The sequence below is a fragment of the Petaurus breviceps genome, unplaced genomic scaffold (genome assembly GCF_028583685.1).
Source record: "Petaurus breviceps papuanus isolate PSGF00001 unplaced genomic scaffold, PetGlider_PUasm1.0 90444, whole genome shotgun sequence".
Taxonomy (NCBI): domain Eukaryota; kingdom Metazoa; phylum Chordata; class Mammalia; order Diprotodontia; family Petauridae; genus Petaurus; species Petaurus breviceps.
The window spans coordinates 3,799,509-3,820,365 of record NW_027187256.1 but is presented as its reverse complement, the minus strand read 5'-3'; positions in this window follow the sequence as shown (position 1 = coordinate 3,820,365).

Sequence of the window (20,857 nt, the reverse complement as noted above, 5' to 3'; positions counted from 1 at the left end):
AGAGAGAGAGAGAGAGAGAGAGAGAGAGAGAGAGAGAGAGAGACAGAGAGAGAGACAGATAGAGAGAGACAGAGAGAGACAGAGAGAGACAGAGAGAGACAGAGAGAGACAGAGAGAGAGAGACAGAGACAGAGAGAGAGAGAGAGACAGAGAGAACTCCTTCTAAGAACTAAATTGAGAACTTCTGAGAACCAGCCAGAGCTGCTGAGAATTTCTGAGGGCCAGCCAGAACTGCCTGGAGCAAGAACTGAGAAACAAGAAGAGAGGAGAACTGGGACAAAGCATGAATGTGATGCTGGTGATTTGTGTGTCTGTTTTGATATTACTTTTTCAGATTTGTCTGTTTATAGAGGATGTTACTGTTGTTACAGAAGCCCTGGGAACTTGCTGTTGGTTCAGAAGCCCTGAAAGAGGATTTTCTTATTGTATGCTTACAGAAATCCTGGAGAAGGCTCTTACTGACATTTTCAGAGGTCCTGGGACTACACTGATGATTTCTGTTGATTTGTCAGACGTTGTTGTTGGGTCTATATTGATCTCACAGCCAGAAAGTGAATCGATGAGGATGTCAACAACGTATATGAATGTTACTGTGGCTTTGTTAAGCTTTGTCTTCCCAGGAACAGAAACTGTGAAGGACTTAAGGTGGACCCGACACTGTAAGCTTCAATATGGAACAGGAACTGCACAAAGAACTGAGAGCTGTCTGCCTTTGAAGTCAGATGACAGTTGGATAGATTTGGGCAGGGGCTGGGACCATGAAAGAGGGACCATGCAAGAGGAACCACAGAAGCTGAGAGTCTGACTCGAGTCAAGATGAAAAACCTCTCCTTGGGTATTTAATGCAAACTAAGAAGATCATGATTTACTATGGCCAAGGAGTGAAGAACTTTGACCTTTACATTTAGATGATTGAGTTAAGGATTTCTCCAATTATGGAGAAAGACTTTTTGATTGAACAGATTAAAACAATGTGACCTAGGAGTGAAGAACTTTGACCTTTGTACTTTGTGACTGAATTAAGGACATACTAAGTGATTGAGTTACTAAATTAATTTACTTTGTTTAAACTATGTGACCACTTTTGTGAAAACTGTGTCCATTTTACTGATAAGTTGTTATGCCATAACATTGTGAATGCTATACTTTGATTTCTGAGAATGATTTGTCTTATTTTGTTCCTGAATAAATAGAGAGTTAACTATACTATGTAATCAGAACCTTGAAGCTGTTCACAGCAGCAGTCCCCTAGAAAGCTGCTTTTGCTTGGCTTTACATTAAGTTCTCCACTCCTAGATCACATTGTCTTAATCTTTTCAGTCAAAAAGTCTTCTTTCTTCTTAATTAGAGAAGTCCTTAACTCAATCATCTAAATGTAAAAGTCAAAGTTCTCCACCCCTAGGACATAGTAAATAATGACCTTTTCAGTTTGATTAAATACCCAAGGAGAGGTTTTTTTCATCTTGACTGGAGGCAGGCTTTCATCTTCCATGGTTCCTCTTCCATGGTCCCAGACCCTGCCCAAATCTATCCAACTATCACCTGACTTCAAAGGAAGACAGCTCTCAGTTCCTTGCCCAGCTCTTTGTGCAGTTCCTGTTCCATATTGAAGCTCACAGTGTCTGGTCCACCTCAAGTCCTTCACAGTTTCTGTTCCTGGGAAGACAAATCTTAACAAAGCCACAGTAACATTCATACACATTACCAGCATCCTCATCAATTCACTTTCTGCCTGTGAGATCAACATAGACCCAACAACAAGGTCTGACAAATCAACAGAAATCATCAGTATAGTCCCAGGACCTCTGAAAACATCAGTAAGATCCTTCTCCAGGATTTCTGTAAACATATAACAAGAAAACCCTCTTTCAGGGCTTCTGAACCAACAGCAAGGTACCAGGGCTTCTGTAACAGCAGCAAAATCCTCTATCAACAGACAAATCTAACAAAACAACATCAAAACAGAAAGACAAAATACCCGCATCACATTCATGCTTTGTCCCAGTTCTCCTCTCTTCTCATTTCTCAGTTCTCACTCTTGTTAGTTCTGGCTGGCTGTCATAAGTTCTCAGCAGCTCTGGCTGACTGTCAGAAGTCCTCAGCATCTCTGGCTGGCTCTCAGAAGTTCTCAGCAGCTCTCATAAGAAGGTTACATTTACATCTCAGAAGAAATTTTGGCTCTCTAGCTTGGGCTTTTCTTTATATATGCTATTAGCTTCTCCCTGTTCCACCCCTTCCTGTTCCATCAGCAACTTCCTCCCCCAGTGGAATTCATAAGTTTGTGATCTTAATTCTTGATACAATCATGTACTTGAAACAAGGTGCTAAGTACTTGTTTGATTGCAAATACAAGGGACAGGGAAGATCTTCAAATTCCCATTACTATTACAGGGATGAGTGTACTATTTTTGAAAATGGTCAGTCTCTCCCAGAGAACAGCTTTTTTAGATGTGAAATTATCCTATAAGGCAAGAATCATCAAAACATTTTAGCACTACCTGAAAAACTATAAAAGTAAACCAATATTTCAAATTAAGAATCTGAAGCAATTAAACTCAATGATTAGTCTTCAATCATAATGAGAACAGAGATTACTAATGGAAGAATGCTAGAATAAATGGAAAGCATTTGGGCAGCAATTAGGTTTAGAAAAAATATTTACAAAATATACTATAATTAACTCAAAATATACATGTGGCCTAAACACTGAAGGACATAAAAAGTAAGAGGAGGTAGAGGAGTAACTGATCTTTAGACAAGCATGAACAGGAAAGAATTCATAGATAGTGGCAATAGCAAAAGAAAAGGTATCTCAAGTCAAATTCGAAATTGAAAAGTTTTTGCATGAACAGAATTAATGGTATGATAAGAAGGGGTAGAATTTGGACAATGCTTTGGGCAGCAAATCTCTGATATAGAACTAATACCCAAGATTACACACACTGCATTATAATGATTTAGGAGCTTACATACAATTTTTATCTATTTATTTTAGTACCAGGAAATATTCCCTATTTTGGGTGCTAATTACAGCTAGAATAATAAAATCTAAAATTAATAAAATATGACATGATTATGTGAGAGGGGGCAAGGGGAATTATAGGAATATATTAGGAAATGTATGTGATGTAAAGGCAAAAAATGAAAAATAAAATAAAATATAAATGACAAACAAAATGTATTTTCCAAAGCTAGTCCTCCACTCTGATTTAATTTCCTAGGTTATAGTTTTCCAAACACATGTTATGCAGGGGAAAAATAAAAAATTAGGTCAATTACGGTCAGGTATTTTTATGAACAATATTGAAAAATAAGACCCGGGTTTAATTTCAGTTCCACTTTTTCTCTAGTAATACACAAGATGTCTTGCATTTGGCTAAGGAAGCACTGTTTGTTTATATAGTCACGATTCATGAGACCAGATGTGTGTGGAAAGTGTTAGAAGTGTAGACAACAGGGAATGATGTGAAGAGTGGCTGCAAGTCAAATTATGTATAAGACTTTCTCACAAAAAAGAAACATACATACATACATACATATATATATATATACATATATATATGTGTGTGTGTGTGTGTACATATACACATAGGGTTGCTTCCACCTTAATTAGAACTTTATTTTAAATTCTAAACTTTCTGGGGTCGCTAGGTGGCACAGTGAATAGAGCACTGGCCCTGGAGACAGGAGGACCTGAGTGCAAATCCGGCCTCAGACACTTAACACCTACAAGCCTTATGGCCTTGGGCAAGTCACTTAACCGCAAATGCCCTGCCTTCCCCCCTCCAAAAAAGCAAAAAAAAAATTTCTAAACTTTCTGCAATTTGGCTTCTGAACTCATCCAAATGAAACTACTCTCTCCAGAGTTACCAATGAAATTGTAACTGTCAAATCTAATTCTTTTCCCTTAATCTTTATCCTTCTTGATGTCTCTGTAACCTTTGACATAACTGATTATTTTCTTATCTTATTATATTTTCCCCTCTGGGTTTTTGTGTCACTAGTCTCTCCTGATTGTCTTCCTCTCTGTCTGTGTGCTCTTTCTCAATCTCTTTTACTGTTCTTCATTTAGGTTACATATACTCACTAGGAATATCACCCAAACCTCTGCCCTTGACCCTATTCTTTTCTCTCTATATACTACCTTTCTTGACCTCATCAGCTCTCAGAAGTTAAATCATTACCCCTATGCAGATAATTGTCAATTTATCCGATCCTAACCTCTTTTTTTAAAAATATATTTATTTATTTTTAGTTTTCAACATCCATTTCCACAAGATTTTGAGTTACATTTTTTTCTCCTCATCTTTCCCCTATCCCCCACCAAAAAATAGCAAGCTTCCTAAATATCCCTTTCTCCAATCTGTTCTCTCTTATATCCACCCCTAACTCTCTTATATCCCCCTAACTTTCTAGTAGGGCAAGATGGATTTCTATACCCCAGTGCCTGTATATCTTAATTCCCAGTTGCATGTAAAATAATTTTTTTAACATTTGTTTTTAAATCTTTGTGTTCCAGATTTTTTTCCCTTCTTCCCTCCTCACCCACCCCCACTAGGAAGATAAGCAATTCAATACAATTTGTACATGTGTAGTTACCTAAATCATTTCAATAGTAGTTATAGTGTGAAAAACTAACTACATTTCCCTCCATCCTATCCCACTCCCCACTCATTCTATTTTCTCCTTTGACCCTATCCCTTTTCAAAACAGTTTGCTTTTAACTACCCTCTCCCCCAATCTATCCTCCCTTCTATCATCTCTCCTCTTATCCCCTACCTCCCCATTTTCCTGTAGGGTACAATACACAGTTGAGGTTGTATTATTCCCTGCTTAAGCCAAATTCAATGAGAATAAGGTTGTCCCATTACCTTTCACCTTCCTGCTCTTCCCCTCCACTGTAACAGTTTTCTCTTGCTTCTTTTATATGAGATAATGTACACTAATCTATCTCTCCCTTTCTCCTTCTCCCAAAAACTCCTCTCTAACCCCTTACGTTTATTTTTTTAGATATCAGCCCTTCATATTCAACTCATCCTGTGCCCTCTGTCTATGTATACATGAAAATATATATGCCCCCACACATATATGTTTATACACACATACACCCACATAGAATACATATATGTATGTATATATTTATACATATTTATATACATGTATATACATATTTATACATATATATTCCCTTCAACTATTCTCATACTGAGAAAAGTCTTATGAGTTACAATTATCATTTTTCCCTGTAGGAATATAAATAGTTTAACTTTAATAAGTTCTTTATGATTTCTTTTTCCTCTTTACCTTCTAATGCTTCTCTTGCTTCTCATATTTGAATGTCAAATTTTCTGTTCAGCTCTGTTTTTTTCATCATGAATAATTGAATATCCTCTATTTCATTGAATGACCATATTTTCCCCTGAAGCATTATACTCAGTTTTGCTCACTAGGTGATTCTTGGTTTTAGTTCTAGCTCCTTTCATCTCCAGAATATTATATTCCAAGTCCTTTAATCTCTTAATGTAGAAACTGTTAGGTCTTTTGTTATCTTGATTGTGTTTCCACAATACTCAAATTGTTTCTTCCTGACTGCCTGCAATAATTTCTCCTTGACCTGGGAACTCTGGAATTTGGCTATAATATTCCTAGAAGTTTTCTTTTGAGGATTTTTTAAATAGATGATTGGCCCATTCTTTGAATTTCTATTTTGCTCTCTGGTTCTAAAATATCAGGGCAATTTTGCTTGAGAATTTCTTGAAAGACGGTGTCTAGGCTCTTTTTTTGATCATAGCTTTTAGGTAGTCCAAAAAATTTTAGATTATCTCTCCTGTATCTATCTTCTAGGTCAATGATTTTTCCAATGAGATATTTCACATTGCCTTCTATTTTTTTTCATTTGTTTGGATTTGTTTTATAGTACTTTGATTTCTCATAAAGTCATTAGCTTCCATTTGCTCCAATCTAATTTTGAAGGAATTATTCTCTTCAGTGACTTTTTGAAATTCCTTTTCCATCTGGTAAATTTTACTTTTTAAGGCATTCTTCTCCTCATTGGCTTTTTGGGCCTCTTTTGCCATTTGAGTTAGTCTGTTTTTAAGGTGTTATTTTCTCTAATGTGTTTTTGGCTCTCCTTTAGCAAGCTGTTGACTTGCTTTTCACGATTTTCTTGCATCATTCTCATTTCTCTTCCCAATTTTTCCTCTACTTCTCTTACTTCTCCTTCTTGAGCTCCTCCATGGCCTGTAACCAATTCATATTTTTCTTGGAGGCCTTTGATGCAGGAGCTCTGACTTCACTCTCTTCCTCCCACTCCATACCTTGATTCTTTTTGTCCCAAAAAAGTTTTCTATCATCTGTTTGTACTTCCTCTGCTTGTTCATATTGCCAGCCAATTACTTGACTTTTGATCTCTTTGCCACAGTAGAACTCTGCTTCCAGAACGGAGACAGCTTTTCCCAAATTGCCTGGGTTTTCATAGCTGCCAGAGCTATTAGGAGGGTGCCCTCTCTACAGCCCCCACAAGTTCTGGCTCACTGGCCACACACCCCGGGACACCCAAGAACACAATCCAGATCCAAGCAGTACAAAGCAAGAGTGATTACACTCTGAATGGTTACTTGGTCCCCTTATGATCTGCAGTCCAGGAGCTCCTGAGGCAGCCATGCAGCAGCTTCTCCTCTGCTACTTCTTGCCCTAAGGGCAGGGGCTGCATTGTGCATTTTCATCCCCCTCTATTCCAACAGGGTTCCCTACTGAGTTTTTACTTTCTCTTTGGTGTTTATGGGTTGAAAAATCTGGAAACCACCAAAACTTTTGGTGATTCCCTCAACTGAAGTCTGCTCTGGGTGCTGCTGGACTGGGGCCAGAACCATGTGGCTCATGCAGGACTGGACTCGGCTCCCAATTCAGTGTGATAGACCATCTGCCAGGCTTCCTTCAGTGGGAGATGTGATTTTCTCTGTCACTTTGTGGCTTCTGCAGCTCTAAAGTTTGTTTAGAGTAATTTTTCATGTGTATTGGAAGTGATTGGAGCAGGAGCTTATGCCAAGTTTGTGTTTCTATTCTGCCTTCTTGGCTCTATCCACTAACCTCTTTTCTAAGCTTCACTATTGCCTCTCAGATTTTGTGAACTAGATGTGCTGTAGATATTTCCAACTCAAAATGCCCAAACCAGAGTTCATTATCTTTCCTCTAAACCTCTCTTCTTTTCAACTTCTACTTTACTATTGAGAGCAGCAGCATCACTCTAAACAGACAGTCTACAACCTCACCCTTGGCCCTTGACGCCTCACTTACAGTCAGTCTATATATCCAATGTGCTGAAAAGTCTTGTTGTTCCTAAATTCACATCATCTCATAAAAATCCACTTCTCTGCACTCTCATTGGCAACAGCTTGGTACAGACTTTCATCACCACATTCCTCATCTTTTGCAATAGCTTTCTGGTTGATTTCCCTGTTTCAAGCCTTTTCCCACTCCTCCACTCAACTGTTCATTCTCTTCCCAGCCCTATTTCTGGATCCTTTCAGTCTAATGTGTTCCTCCCTTAGAATGTAATCTACTTGAGAGCAGGGATTTCTTTCTTTTTGCTTGCATTTGTATCCCTAGAACTCAGCATTGTACCTCCCACATAGCAATGTTTAATAAATACTTGTTTCCTTTCTTCAAAGTGTGCTCCCAAAAGCACAAGACTGGCCATGTCACTCCTACTCAATAAATTGCAATGGCTCCCTATTATCTCTAGGATCAAATATAAATTCTTCTTTTTGGCGTTCACAGCCCTTAATTATCTACTTCCTACTTTTCCAGTGTTCTTATATTTACTCCACTCTTTACACTCCAGGATCCAACAACAGTGGCCTTCATATTATCTATACTCTATACTCTATTTCCTGACTACCTTTTTAATGCCTGGTCCCGTGCCTGGAATATACTCCTTACTTACCTCCAAACCTTGGCTTCCTTCATGATTTGGGTCCACTCTCAACTATAAAAAGTCTTTCCTATCTGCTCTCCTATCACCAAAACCCAAACAACTAGTATCTTCCCTCTAAGTTTAACTGTCATCTACTAGGTATCTTTTATATGCACTATTTTTTGTTTGCTGCTACCCCATTAAGATGTGTGTTCTCTGACAGCAGGAATCACCTTTTTTCTTATTTCCCAAAAGTACTTATTGAATGAATGCCTCTTAGGATCTCTTGTTTCTTTAGAAGTACACTTCAGCAACTATAGCCTATAGGAACACCACATGAAGAGGCCATTTCTGATCTTCCCAACGGTCAATGTTTTCATCTTCTTTAAATTACTTTGCATATATTTTGTACTTACTTAGATGTATACATGCTGTATACCTCAGTAGAATATATTACCCTCAAAGCCTGAGACAGTTTCATTTTTGTCTTTATATTCTCAGCACATAGTACAGAGTCTTTCACAGAGTGGGTATTGACTAAATGTTTGTCGAAGAGAATTGCCAACTGTATGATTCTAAGTTGGTAGTCTGCTGTAGGCAGTCATCTACAAAAGCCCATCTTCTATTTCTGCACCAAGGATTTTCTTGACACATTTGGAACTGGTTATCCAGAGACTAAAGAAGAAATATAGGTCCATCTGTCATAGTGTATCTTTTCTTCCCCTTTTGCTGAAGGTGCAAAGCAGTTCCTTCATTGTCCTCAGGCTGTCTTGCCTCTTGCACAGACCTCTTATGACTTTCAAATAAGCCACTCTTGCTCATCTTGCCAGTTCATCATCTTTATTACCTCTATTCGCTTTCATGTGCAGGAAAACAAAAGCCATTTATGTTAGACTCCATATATGGGGGACCCACCGTCACTGAGGAACAAAATATTTTATTTTGGAAATAATGACACAAAACAATTTTAAAGATAAAAAAAGACTCCATAGTACACAATCAGATCTATGAATTCATGAATTAGGGAGGTCCCTCTTATGGTACAGATCACAACCCATTCATGCTTATACATTCTGTAGCCTCTTTTTCCCCCAATTAATAGTATTTTGTTTATTCCAATTACATGTACAGACAGGTTTTCAACATTCATTTCTATAAGATTTTGAGTTCTAATTTTCTCTCCTTTTCTAAGGCAGTAAGCAACCAAGTATAAGTTATATATATATACACACATATATATGTATATATATATGCCATCACTTTGAATATATTTCCACATTAGTCATGTTGTGAAAAAAGAATCAGAACAAAAGGGGAAAAAAAGAGAAGAAATGAAAATTGTAGTCTTTGATACACATTTTGACTCTATAGTTCTTTCTCTGGATGTGGATAGCATTTTCTGTCATTAGTCTTTTGGAATTGTCTTGGATTATAGTATTGCTGAGAAGAGCTAAGTATGGTTGGATTAGTTCACAACTCCACCAACAATGAGTTAGTCTTCTAATATTCTCAGATCTTCTCTACCATTTAGCATTTTCTTTTTCTGTCATATTATCCACTAGTTGCATTGGTTTTGTCTGTGCAAAGACTTTTTAATTTAATGTGATCAAAATAATCCATTTTGCATTTCATAATGTTCTTTGTCTCTTGTTTGATTATAAATTCTTCCCTTCTGCATAGATTTGATAAACTATTCCTTGCTTTCCTAATTTGCTTATTCTATTGCCCTTTATGTCTAAATCATGTACTGATTTTGATATTATCTAGGTAGATGGTGTGAGCTGTTCATCTATCCCTAGTTTCTGTCACACTATTTTTAAGTTTTCCAAGCAGTTTTTGTAAAACAGAGAGTTCTTTTCCTAGAAAATGGTGTATCTGAACTTATATAACATGAGGTTACTATGATCATTTATTACTGTGTCTTGTCTTCCACTGATCCACCATTCTATTTACTAGCTAGTTCAGATATTACATTATAATACATTTTGAAATCTGGTACAGATAAGCCATGTTCCTTCACATTTCTTTTATTGATTCCCTTGATATTTTTGACGTTTTATTCTTCCAGATGAATTTTATTATTTTCTAGTTCCATAAAACTTTTTGGTAGTTTCATTAGTATGGTACTGAATAAGTAAATGTAGGTGGAATTGTCATTTTTATTCTATTAGTTCTACCTACACATGAACAAGTAATATTTTCTGATTATTTAGATCTAAATTTATTTGTGGGAAAAGCTTTTTGTAATTATGTTCATATCATTCCCAGGTTTGTCTTGGCAGGCAGACACCCTAATATTTTATATTGTCTACAGTTGTTTTAAATAGAATTTCTCTATCTCTTGCTACTGGGCTTTGTTGGTAATGTATAGAAATGCTGAACCTTATGTTTATTTTATATCCTGCAACCTTGATGAAGTAATTAATTATTTCAAACTTTTAGTTGATTCAGATTCTGTAAGGATACATCGGCAAAGACTGGATGTTTTGTTTCCTTATTGTTTATCCTACCTCAATATACTTTTCTTCTCTTATTACTAAAGCTAACATTTCTAGTACAATATTAAAAACAGTAGGAATAATTTTTTTTTTCATTTTTTGTTTCAACCCTGATCTCATTGGGCAATGTCTAGCTTATTTCTACTAAATATAAATAAAGCTTGTGGTGATTTTAGACACATTCTACTTATCAGTTTAAGGAAAGCTTCACTCATTCCTATGCCATTTAATGTTTTTAACAGGAATGGTTGTTGCATTCTGTCAAAAGTTTTTTTTTCTGCATCTACTGAGATAACCATAAGTTTTCTGTCCATTTTTTTTATTGATATGATCAATTATTCTGATAGTCTTCCTGATGCTGAACCAGCCCTGCAACCACATTAGAAATCCCATCTGATCACAGTGTATGATACTTGTGATATATTGCTGTGATCTTCCTTCTAGCTGTTTATTTAAAAAATTTGCATCAATATTCATTATAAAAATTGCCCTATAGTTTTCTTCCTATTTTTGTTCTTCCTGGTTTAAGTATCAGCACCATATTTGTGTCATAAAATGAAGTTGGTAAGACTCTTTACCTATTTTTCCAAATAAATTGTTCTTTAAATGTTTGTTAGAATTCACTTTTGAATCCCTCTCACCCTGGGGATTTTTTTCTGAGGGAGTTCAATGATGATGAGTGAAATGATTATTAATAGGTAATGATTTGGACATATTCAGAGTACCCCCTTTTTCTATTCTGATTTGAAGACTTCAGCCTCTGAAAAACCTCCTGTATCTTACGCCATCTAACCTTACAAGGAATCTCTAATATAAGTTGAATTCCACTCAATCAAACATGTGTGGAGACAGATTGCTTTGTCTAAATTGGGAGAAGATGGACCCCTTTGTCTAAATAACTCAAAGCTAGGAGTATTCTAGGTATAGAGATAGTTTTTCTCTCCAAGGGTGACATGATCTAACTTCCAGCCCCTTATTGTATATTCATTCTTATATTAATTGTTAAGTAACTGGAGTGATCCCCACCCTTAAGAATACCCACATTTCACAAGGTATATAAAATGTCAGCAGTCTCCTTGTTTTCTTTTGGTCTAAGAGAGACAGCCAAATGACCATCCATTTATTACTAAACATACTGGTTTATTAATAAAATTATTGGTAGTTAATTGTGATTTTTAATTTGTTCTTTTTCTAGCTTTTTTTTAGTTGCATGCCCAATTCATTGATCTCTTTCTCTATTTTATTCATTTAAGCATTTAGTGATATAATATTTCCCCTAAGCCCTGGTTTGGCTGTATTTCATAAATATTGGTATGTTATCTCATTATTGTCATTGTCTTTGCTGGAATTGTCGATCAATTCTATGATTTGTTGTTTGATCCACTTATTTTTTAGGATTAGATTATTTGGTTTCCATTTAGTTTCTAACCTATCTTTCCTTGGTGCTTTATTACACATAATTTTTTCAAAATTATACATTTAATATTTCTATCTTTCTGCATTTGGTTGTGAGATTTTTATGCCCTAATACATGATTAATTGTTGTGTAGGTGCTGAGGGAAAAAAAAAGTATATTTCTTTCTATCCCCATTCAACTTTCTCCAGATATTTATCATATCTAACTTTTCTTAAATTCTATTTTCCTCCTTAATTTCTTTCTTATTTTGTGGTCAGATTTACCAAGTTCTGAGAGGGGGAGGTTGAATTCACCACTAGTATAATTTTGCTGTCTATTTCTATGTATATCTCACTTAACTTCTGTTCCAAGTATTTGGATGCTATACAACTTGGTTTTTAGCATTGATATTACTTCGTTGTCGATGGTATCTTTTAGCAAGATATAGTTTCTTTCCTTATCTATTTTAATTAGATCTATTTTTCCTTAACTCTGTCTGAGATCAGGATTGCTACCCTATCATTTTACTTCAGATGAAGCATACATAATACTTTCTTCTCCAGGATTTTACCTTTACTCTGAATGTATCTTGCTGCTTCAAACAACATATTGTAGGGATCTGATTTTTAATCCACTCTGCTATCACCTTCCATTTTATTGGCAAGTTCATGACATTCACAGTCATAGTTTTGAAAATTAACTGTGTATTTCCCTACATCCTATCCCTCTCCCATTTATACTTTTATCTCTCCCATCACCCTTTCACTCCTCACCAGTGTTTTGCTTCTGATCACCACCTCCCTCAATCTGCCCTCCCTTCTATCAGCCACCCTCCATTTTCTTTTCACTTTCTCCTATGACTTTTGCCTTTTCTTATGCCATCTCTGAGCCAAATCCAAAGGGAATACGTTTCAAACAAAGCTCACTCCCTCCCTTATTTCCCTCTACTGTAATAGGTCTTTTGTACTTCTTCATGTAATAAAAATTACCCTATTTTGCCTCCCATTTTCCTCTTTTCCCAATACAGTAAATTTTTTACCCCCTAACTTTTTTTTAATATCATCATATCAAAGTTAATTTATGGCCACACTCTTTGCCCGGGTATGCTCTTTCTAACTTTCCTAATTGAGATACAGTTCTAAAGAGTTATAAGTGTCATCTTACTGTGTAGGGATGTAAATACTTTAACCTTATGTAATGTAGGGTTTTTTTCCCTATTTCCCTTTATATGATTCTCTTCAGTCTTATATTTGAAGATGAAATGTTCTGTTCAGCTATGATCTTTTCATCAGGAAAGTTTGAAAGTTCCCTATTTCATTCAATGTCCATTTTTACACTGAAAGATTTTGCTCAGTTTTGCTGTGTAGTTGATTCATATTTGTAATCCAAGCTCCTTTGCTTTCAGGAATATCATATCACAAGTCCTACAATTCTTTAATGTTGAAACTACTAAATCCTGTGTAATCCTGACTGTGACTTCTTGATATTTGAATTGTTTCTTCTTGTGTACTTGCAGTATTTTCTCTTTGACTTGATAATTCTGAAATTTGGCTACTATATTCCTTGGCATTTTCATTTGGGGATCTCTTTCAGGAAGTGATCAGTGAATACATTCAATGATTACTTTGCCCTCCAGTTCTGGGACTTCAGGGTAGTTTTCCCTGACAATTTCTTGGCTGTCAAGGCTCCTTTTTTGAACGTGGCTTCCAGATAGTCCCATTATTCTTAAATCACCTCACTTGGATTTGTTTTCCAGGTTCGCTATTTTGTCAGTGAGGTATTTTACATTAATTTTTTTCTTTTGATTTTCTTGGACTGATTCTTGATGTCCCCTAAGATAATTAGCTTCCTCTTGCCCAATTCAAATTTTTAAGGAAATATTTTCTTCAGAGAGCTTTTTGCATTTTTTTTCCTATTTGTCCAGTTCTATTTTTTAAGGACTTGTTTTCTTTAGTGAAAATTTTCCCCCTTTTGGCCAATTGTATTTTTTTTAAGAAATAGTTTTCTTCAACTTTTTTTACTCCCTTTTCCAAGCTACTGACTCTCTCTTGCATAACTGTGATTTGTTTTTCTAAATGTTCTTCTATATCTCTTAATTGTTTTTTTTTAAATCCATTTTGAGTTGTTCTAAGAAGGTTTTTGGTCTTGAAACCAATTCATCTTCCCCTTTGAGCTTTTGCATGTAGGCATTTTAACATTGTTGTCATCTTTGTAGTTTGCTTTTTCCTCTTCCCTGTGGCCTTGTAACTTTCTGTGCTCTGGGCTCTTTTCTGTTTTTCTCTCATTTTTATGCTTATTTCATGACTTTTAAAGCTGAGCTCTGCTCCTGGAGGACAAGATACTGTACCAAGGTTCTGGGGACCATGAGACTCATCCTTGTCTTTTTTGCACGAATGCCAGCACTCTTGCTTCCCCATTGTGTTGATGTACTCAGCCTAATTGTACCTGATTTGCTGCTGTTTCCCAGGCTGATGGTTTGCCTTCTGAGCTGGGGCTGGAGACCTCACATCTGGTCTGATGTGGTACTCAGGACCAAGGGACTTTGGTTGGTGATATGTGCTGTGGCTAAGAGTCTTTTGCTGTCTTGTCTGGACAACATCCACACTGGACTGAGTTCCCCTTTTACCAAAGTGAGACAAACCTTTCCTGAAATCCTTCTAAGCTATATTGTCCTTGAAAAATGTCTCCATCTCCTTTTGGATTTTGACAGTTTACACTTATTTTAGAGGCTTCATTTAATACTGTTTCAGATGGAAACTGGAGAGACCTCAGAAAACTTCCTGAGTTTTCTCTGCCAGATTAGCTCCAGCACAGCAATAAGTCCATCCTGTGGCCTCTTTTCCATTTTGTCCCATACACAGGCCATGGGACACCCACCCTACCTTCTGGAGACCTTTCTCACTTTCTGGTACTGTGAGCAATCACTGGGGCACTCAATATGTCATTTCCTCAAATTGAACACATGACTAGTCCATCTTTTCCTATTATAAAGTTACTTGATGACATTCTTACTCCTGTTCTTCAAAGATGCTCATTGATTGGTTATATGTTGCCAAGTGTTCATACACATCATGGGCTTCTCCAATGCTGTTTGTATGGTATTCATTTTTAACTTTTTTGGAGACTATTATATTCCATTTTCCACTGCCCTACAGCAATACCTATACAATTCTGTTATTTAAATGATAGGCATCTATGTCCATGGGAAACTCTGAGTCATTAAAGCACTGAAATTTCCTCAAGCTAATTGAACCCTTTTACATTCTCTTTTCAATTATGAACCCAATTCAGTGTCCATTTATATTATTTGTCCCAGATATACCCACTAATGGAAAAGTTCTAGAGGTTTTCCATTCAAAAGCATGTCATAACCTGTCCAATAGATATTTTTCATTCATTTGGTTTATTCTATATGGACAGTCAGATAAAATCACTTTGAGACATGGAAGATCTTCTGGGAAGTTCTATTGTATGTTGTAACCAGCATAAATGCAATCCACAAAGAGAGGCACCTGGAGGTTCTCAACATCTATATAAAATCTCTACTTTCCTTAAAGACTAGGAGAATTATTGATATAGAAAAATATATGATACTGGACTTGGTTGATGTGTTGCCAAACTTTTTTCACTTTTAAAATCGTTATAAGGGATAACTCTCTGGTAAAGAAGTGGAGAGCAGACAATAATAAAAAATGTAGGTGATATAAAGATGAAAAAAGAATAGAAAAAAATGAACTTTATTCCTATACTCTGATTTTCTTTCTTGTTTTATATTTTGCCAAACATATTAGGGAGAAGACTTATAATGAAGTCATCTCTGATTAATATTTTTAAGGACACTTTTAGAAGAAAAGATCTAGGATTAAAGTCAATTTCACTTTTTAGGTAATAATACACAAGATATTGTGTAATAGGCCAATAATTACTAATTATCACTTCTTTAAAAGCCTATCCCAATATAGCTTAGCTTTTTCCTATTAGAATTCATTGCTGTAACACAGTAAACAGTTATTAAGTACCTGCTATGTGCAAAGTCAAGCACTAGGTACTTGGGGATACAAATAATACAAGTAGAATAGTCCTTGACTTCAAGGAACTTGCATCATATCAAGAGAGATAGTGGGCAAATAGATTGGTAAAGACAAAATAAACACAAGTGAATTTTTGTGAGGAGGTCACTAATAGCTGTAAGATCAGGAAAAGTTTCAGGATGAGGGTGATCTCAACAGACAATATGATCTTTATGAGGTAGACGTAAGGAAGGCACCATTCCAGACACACTGGTCAGCCAATACAAAGGCTGAGAGATGGAGTTCTGTATGTAACAGCAAGACCAATCTGGTTGGACCACAGAATGTGTGAAGAACACAAGGTATATATGTTATGCCTGAGGACAGGTTAATGCCAAACAGAGGAGTTCATATTTGATACTAGAGCTCCTAAGGAGCAACTGGAGTTTACAGAATAAGAGAATGGCATGGTCAGGGAAAGGAATGGTGAGCCCTTTGCTTAAGGAAAACACTTTGGCAGCTGTGGGGAGTGTAGTGGAGAGTAGTGGGGGGAAAACCTGAAGTAAAGAAACCAAATAGTAGGCTATTGCAATAGTGAAGGTGAAAGGTCATGATGATCTGAACTAGGAGGGAGGTCATATGCATAGAGACATAAGACCAGATAAGGAAGAATTATCAGAGGAAGTTATTACAAAATTTGGTAACTGATTATAAGTATGCAGTGAGAACATAAGGAGTCAAAGATAAAACTTAAGTTGCAAACCTGAGTGACTAGAAGTGTGGTGCCCTCCTTAATAGAAATAGGGAAGTTAGGAAGAGATGTGGGTTTGTTAAAAAGATAATGAATTCTGTTTAGACATGTTGAGTTTGAGAAGCTTACAGGATACTCAGGTTGAAATGTCCCATGTGAAGTTGGTGATGCAGGTCTGGAACTCAGCAGAGAATGGGACTAATTGTGTAGATTTGGGAGCCATTCATGTAGATATAGTAGTTGAGGTTGCTGGAGAGAAAGGCAGTATTCCCATAGCTGGGCAGATCAGGAAGCCAAGCTTTCTCTGTCACCTTACTCTTTAGGGTATATTGAGCTAGAGAAAGTTTTATTTCCCAGAATTAAAGTGTGAATGACTGTGAAATGTGAACCTGGATTAGGCAGACAGATTCCACTCTCCATTCCCTGGTTTGTATTGCTCTCTCTTCCTAATGCACTGCTGTCCCTGGTGCCAAGCAGAACATCTACAAAGGGAACATGTGGCAACTTACCTCAATTTCTCTAACTTGCAGCAGGGACTTCTCAAGGCCTCACAAAGAGGTTTTATTTCCACCATCTGAAAGGAATTTAGACTCAGATTCAGGTTTTTCAGGCTCTCATTTTTACTCAGAGCAGAAAAGAGATTCTGGGAATATGTAGGGGTAAGATGGCAAGATATCAAACTGCAGGAGAAAACATAATCAGAGGGGAAGCGGTCAATTCAATTTTCCATGATAATTCATTTTATGTCTTTCCCTGGGAAATGCTAAAATACATATCCATTTGATAATCACTATCCTTCATCATTTCTTTGCAGGGGAGTGAATTCAATCTTTAAAAAAATGGATTCTTCCAGAGAACAGAATTTTTAGGTCTCAAATTATACTATCAGTAAAACCTCATTAAAATATTTGTACTGGTTGAAAAAAATAGAAAAGTATACCAGGAGACCAGAGTCTATGAGAATCAGAAAAAAAATAACTCAATAATTAGTGCTCAATAAATATGAAAACATAAACTACTCATGGACGATCTCTGAATCTGACAAAAATTATTGGGGAAACTGGATAATGATTGGGCAATATGTTGCTACTTGCTACTTGGGGAATATCTTGCTACTTCCCAGGTTAGAGGAAAAGGGAACTTTTCTTTGGAAGATTGGAGAAAGTGCTTCAAATGGAAAGTAAAGAAGTTAAAATATCTGAAGAAGAGGCTGGAAATTCTAACCTGTGATATGAGACTGAAGAATGGAAAGTGAAAAACTCTGAGATAAAGAATGAAAAAGGAAGGAGGGCTGATAAACCTTTGCAGCCATGTAGCAGGTATGAGGCTTTCCATGATCAACTTGTGCTGTAGGAGCATAATGTTGGCCAATGTGTGGCAGAAAGACTAGAGAGGAAAAAGACTAAGAGTAGAGAGATCAGTTAAGGGTCTGTTGTAACAACCCAGGGAAATGTGATGAGGGACTAAATAGAAGTAGAAGCAACAAGGTCCCCAAAAAAGAACTTTTACTTGGGATGTATCAAACAATAGGGAATAAAACTGAAAACCAAGATAACCAAAAGGCTTGCAGGAGCAACTGGCCTCCATGAGTTTATTACATTAGGCTTGTAGCAACTTTATAACAAGCTGCTGAAATATTTGTAAATAAATATAATAAAGCCAAGAATTAAATTAGATACATTTAAAAAAATATTTTCTACATGAAAAAAATGACCTTAAGTAGGATGAGAAAAAAAGCTGACAGGGAAAGCAGGATGGGATGGGGGCTGGGTAAAGAGAACTTTTAGGAGTTCCCCGGCTCCACTAATGAAATGTTCCCCTCCTCTCCCCTACCTGAAAGGTTATAGGGCAGATAAGCAGGAGGACATATAACCTTGTTTGGATATAGAGAAGTTCTGTGGTCCCTTGGCCCTGCTAAAGGAATATTCCCTTGCTCTATACAGTAACCTGCAAGGTTACAGGCCAGATAAGCAAGAAGACATATAATCTTTTTTTTTGTTTATGCCTCCAGATATGGTCCTATGATATTACCCTAATAAATAACTAATCTTAAGCAAGGGTAAATAGTAAACAAGATCAAGGGAGGGTCCTTGTACATTGTCTGCATTCTTTTGGGTCACAAAGACCTTCTGATGGGGTGCATATAAATTGTGAGCCCCTTGCATCTTTGGCTCTGTATGAAATGGTCCTGTAATAAACAGACTATTAATTACACCCCTGTCTTGTTATTCTCACCACTCACTAGCTCACCAACTGCACTGGCTACAGTAGCTGGGAAAATAATATAGAGTTAAGAAATCAGAATCAAAACTGTATCTATACAATGTTATAATATCATTATATATAATATTTTATTAATATATTATATATAATAATTCTATATAATGGATATGATTATATGTAATTATAATTACAATATTATATATAATATTGTTAAACAATCATATGGAAAAAGAAGTGAAGCTGACAGTAATTAGGAAGAAAAATTGAGATCACTGAGAACTAAGGATGAAACACATTATCTCCTCTTGGAAAAAACATGGCAGCAGAATGATACACACACACACACACACATACACACACACACAAACAGGAAGATCCTGTTACTGGATAACTTGGCTTTCCTTAATGCTCTTCTCAGTTTCAAAGGAGATTTCAATGGGTGGGGAGAGGTGAAAGGGAATCAAATGTCAACAGCACAACTTAAAAATGAGAAGAACTAAGGGATGCTTCAACTGGGCCTTGCAGAGAGAATCTGAGAAATCACTAAGCAAACTACTTTTTGGCCAGTATCCCAGATGAAACACATTCCCCAGAGCGATGAAAACATGTGAGACCTTGATCCCTGGACCTATTTTAAGAAGGGAACCTCTGATCACCGTCCCCAAACCTGTGCCCCTCTTTCCTTCCCCCTTTGATCACCAAACCTAAAATACCCACCCAAAAAGAACTCATTGGGCCTCACCTGAGTGTCTCTAGTTTACAGTCCCATGCTTCCAAGGCCTCAAACAGCAGCTTTGTTTGATTCCCCTCAAAAGGAGTATAACTCAGGTCCAAGTTTTTTATGCTCTCATTTTTAACCAAGATAAAGAACAAATCCAAAAAACAAGCATCAAAGTTGGTACACCCATTTATCGTAAGGAGACGGACAATCAGAGGGGACATGACCAATTAGATTCTCCAGAACTCAATCCCTCACCGTCTGTCAATGGAAAAAAGAAATTCTATCCTCATTGCACTCCTTGCCCAATCAACTACCCATCCTTTCTCACTCAAATCCCCACATATTCCTACACCTACACCAGTATAGGGATGAACATAGAAATAGAGGTTAGAGTAGACCTTGGATTTCTCTCATATAGGGAATTCCTGTTGAGTAAACCAAGATAGTAAAACAATGGGTGGATCACCCTGTGGGTAAATTTAGATATGCTAGGGAAGAATAGAAAAATTGTCACATAACTGGAGAGGACAAATGCAAAATATTCAAAAGGAGGAGAAGGTGGGGTCTTCAAGTAGAGGCTGGGGAGCTTCTATTACATTCATTATATTGCAAACCAAATATATTATTAAACAAGGTTCAAAAAAATCAACTGTAAGTACAAAATATCTTGACAAGGAAATAGTTTGAGTGAAAAGATGTATGTGTGTGTGTATTTGTGGGGGGGAGTTGGGGGTGATGGCTGTATGTGTGTGGGTGTGGGTATGAACTATAAGTTCAATACAAACCAACTTTGTGGCATAGTAGCAAAAACATAAATGTGATGTTAGGCTGTTTTAAGAGAGGGATTGACAAAAGGACAGTGTCCACAGTGGTGGAGTACACATTCCTTCTCTATTTTACCTTGGTACACTCACTCTCTCTGTTCTAGCTAAAGGAGATTGCTAACTTCACCCTGACCTTGCCATCCCTGCCTTTTCACAGCCTGGGGCCATGAGGAAGATGCATTAACTCCTCTTCCACTTCGGCCAACTCTTCAAAACAAGAGTATCAGTATCAATGGTGATGACAGCTATGCTTCTGCTCTCCTTGGGAGCACTGACCCAAGTATACCAGATGGCTATGGAGACAGTGAGTTGAGAAGGCACTGATTTTGCAGACTATAAAGGTGGGAAGCTGGGGTGAAGGAATATGAAGAAGATCCTCCATAAATAGTGACCCTTTCATTAATATTTATTCACTGAAAAGTAGTATCCTCCATCATTGCTTGTCAGTGTAATTCATCCTTCTTGCACCAGAACCAAACCCCTCTAAAACCAGAAACCTAAGGGGGGAACTTTGCTCAA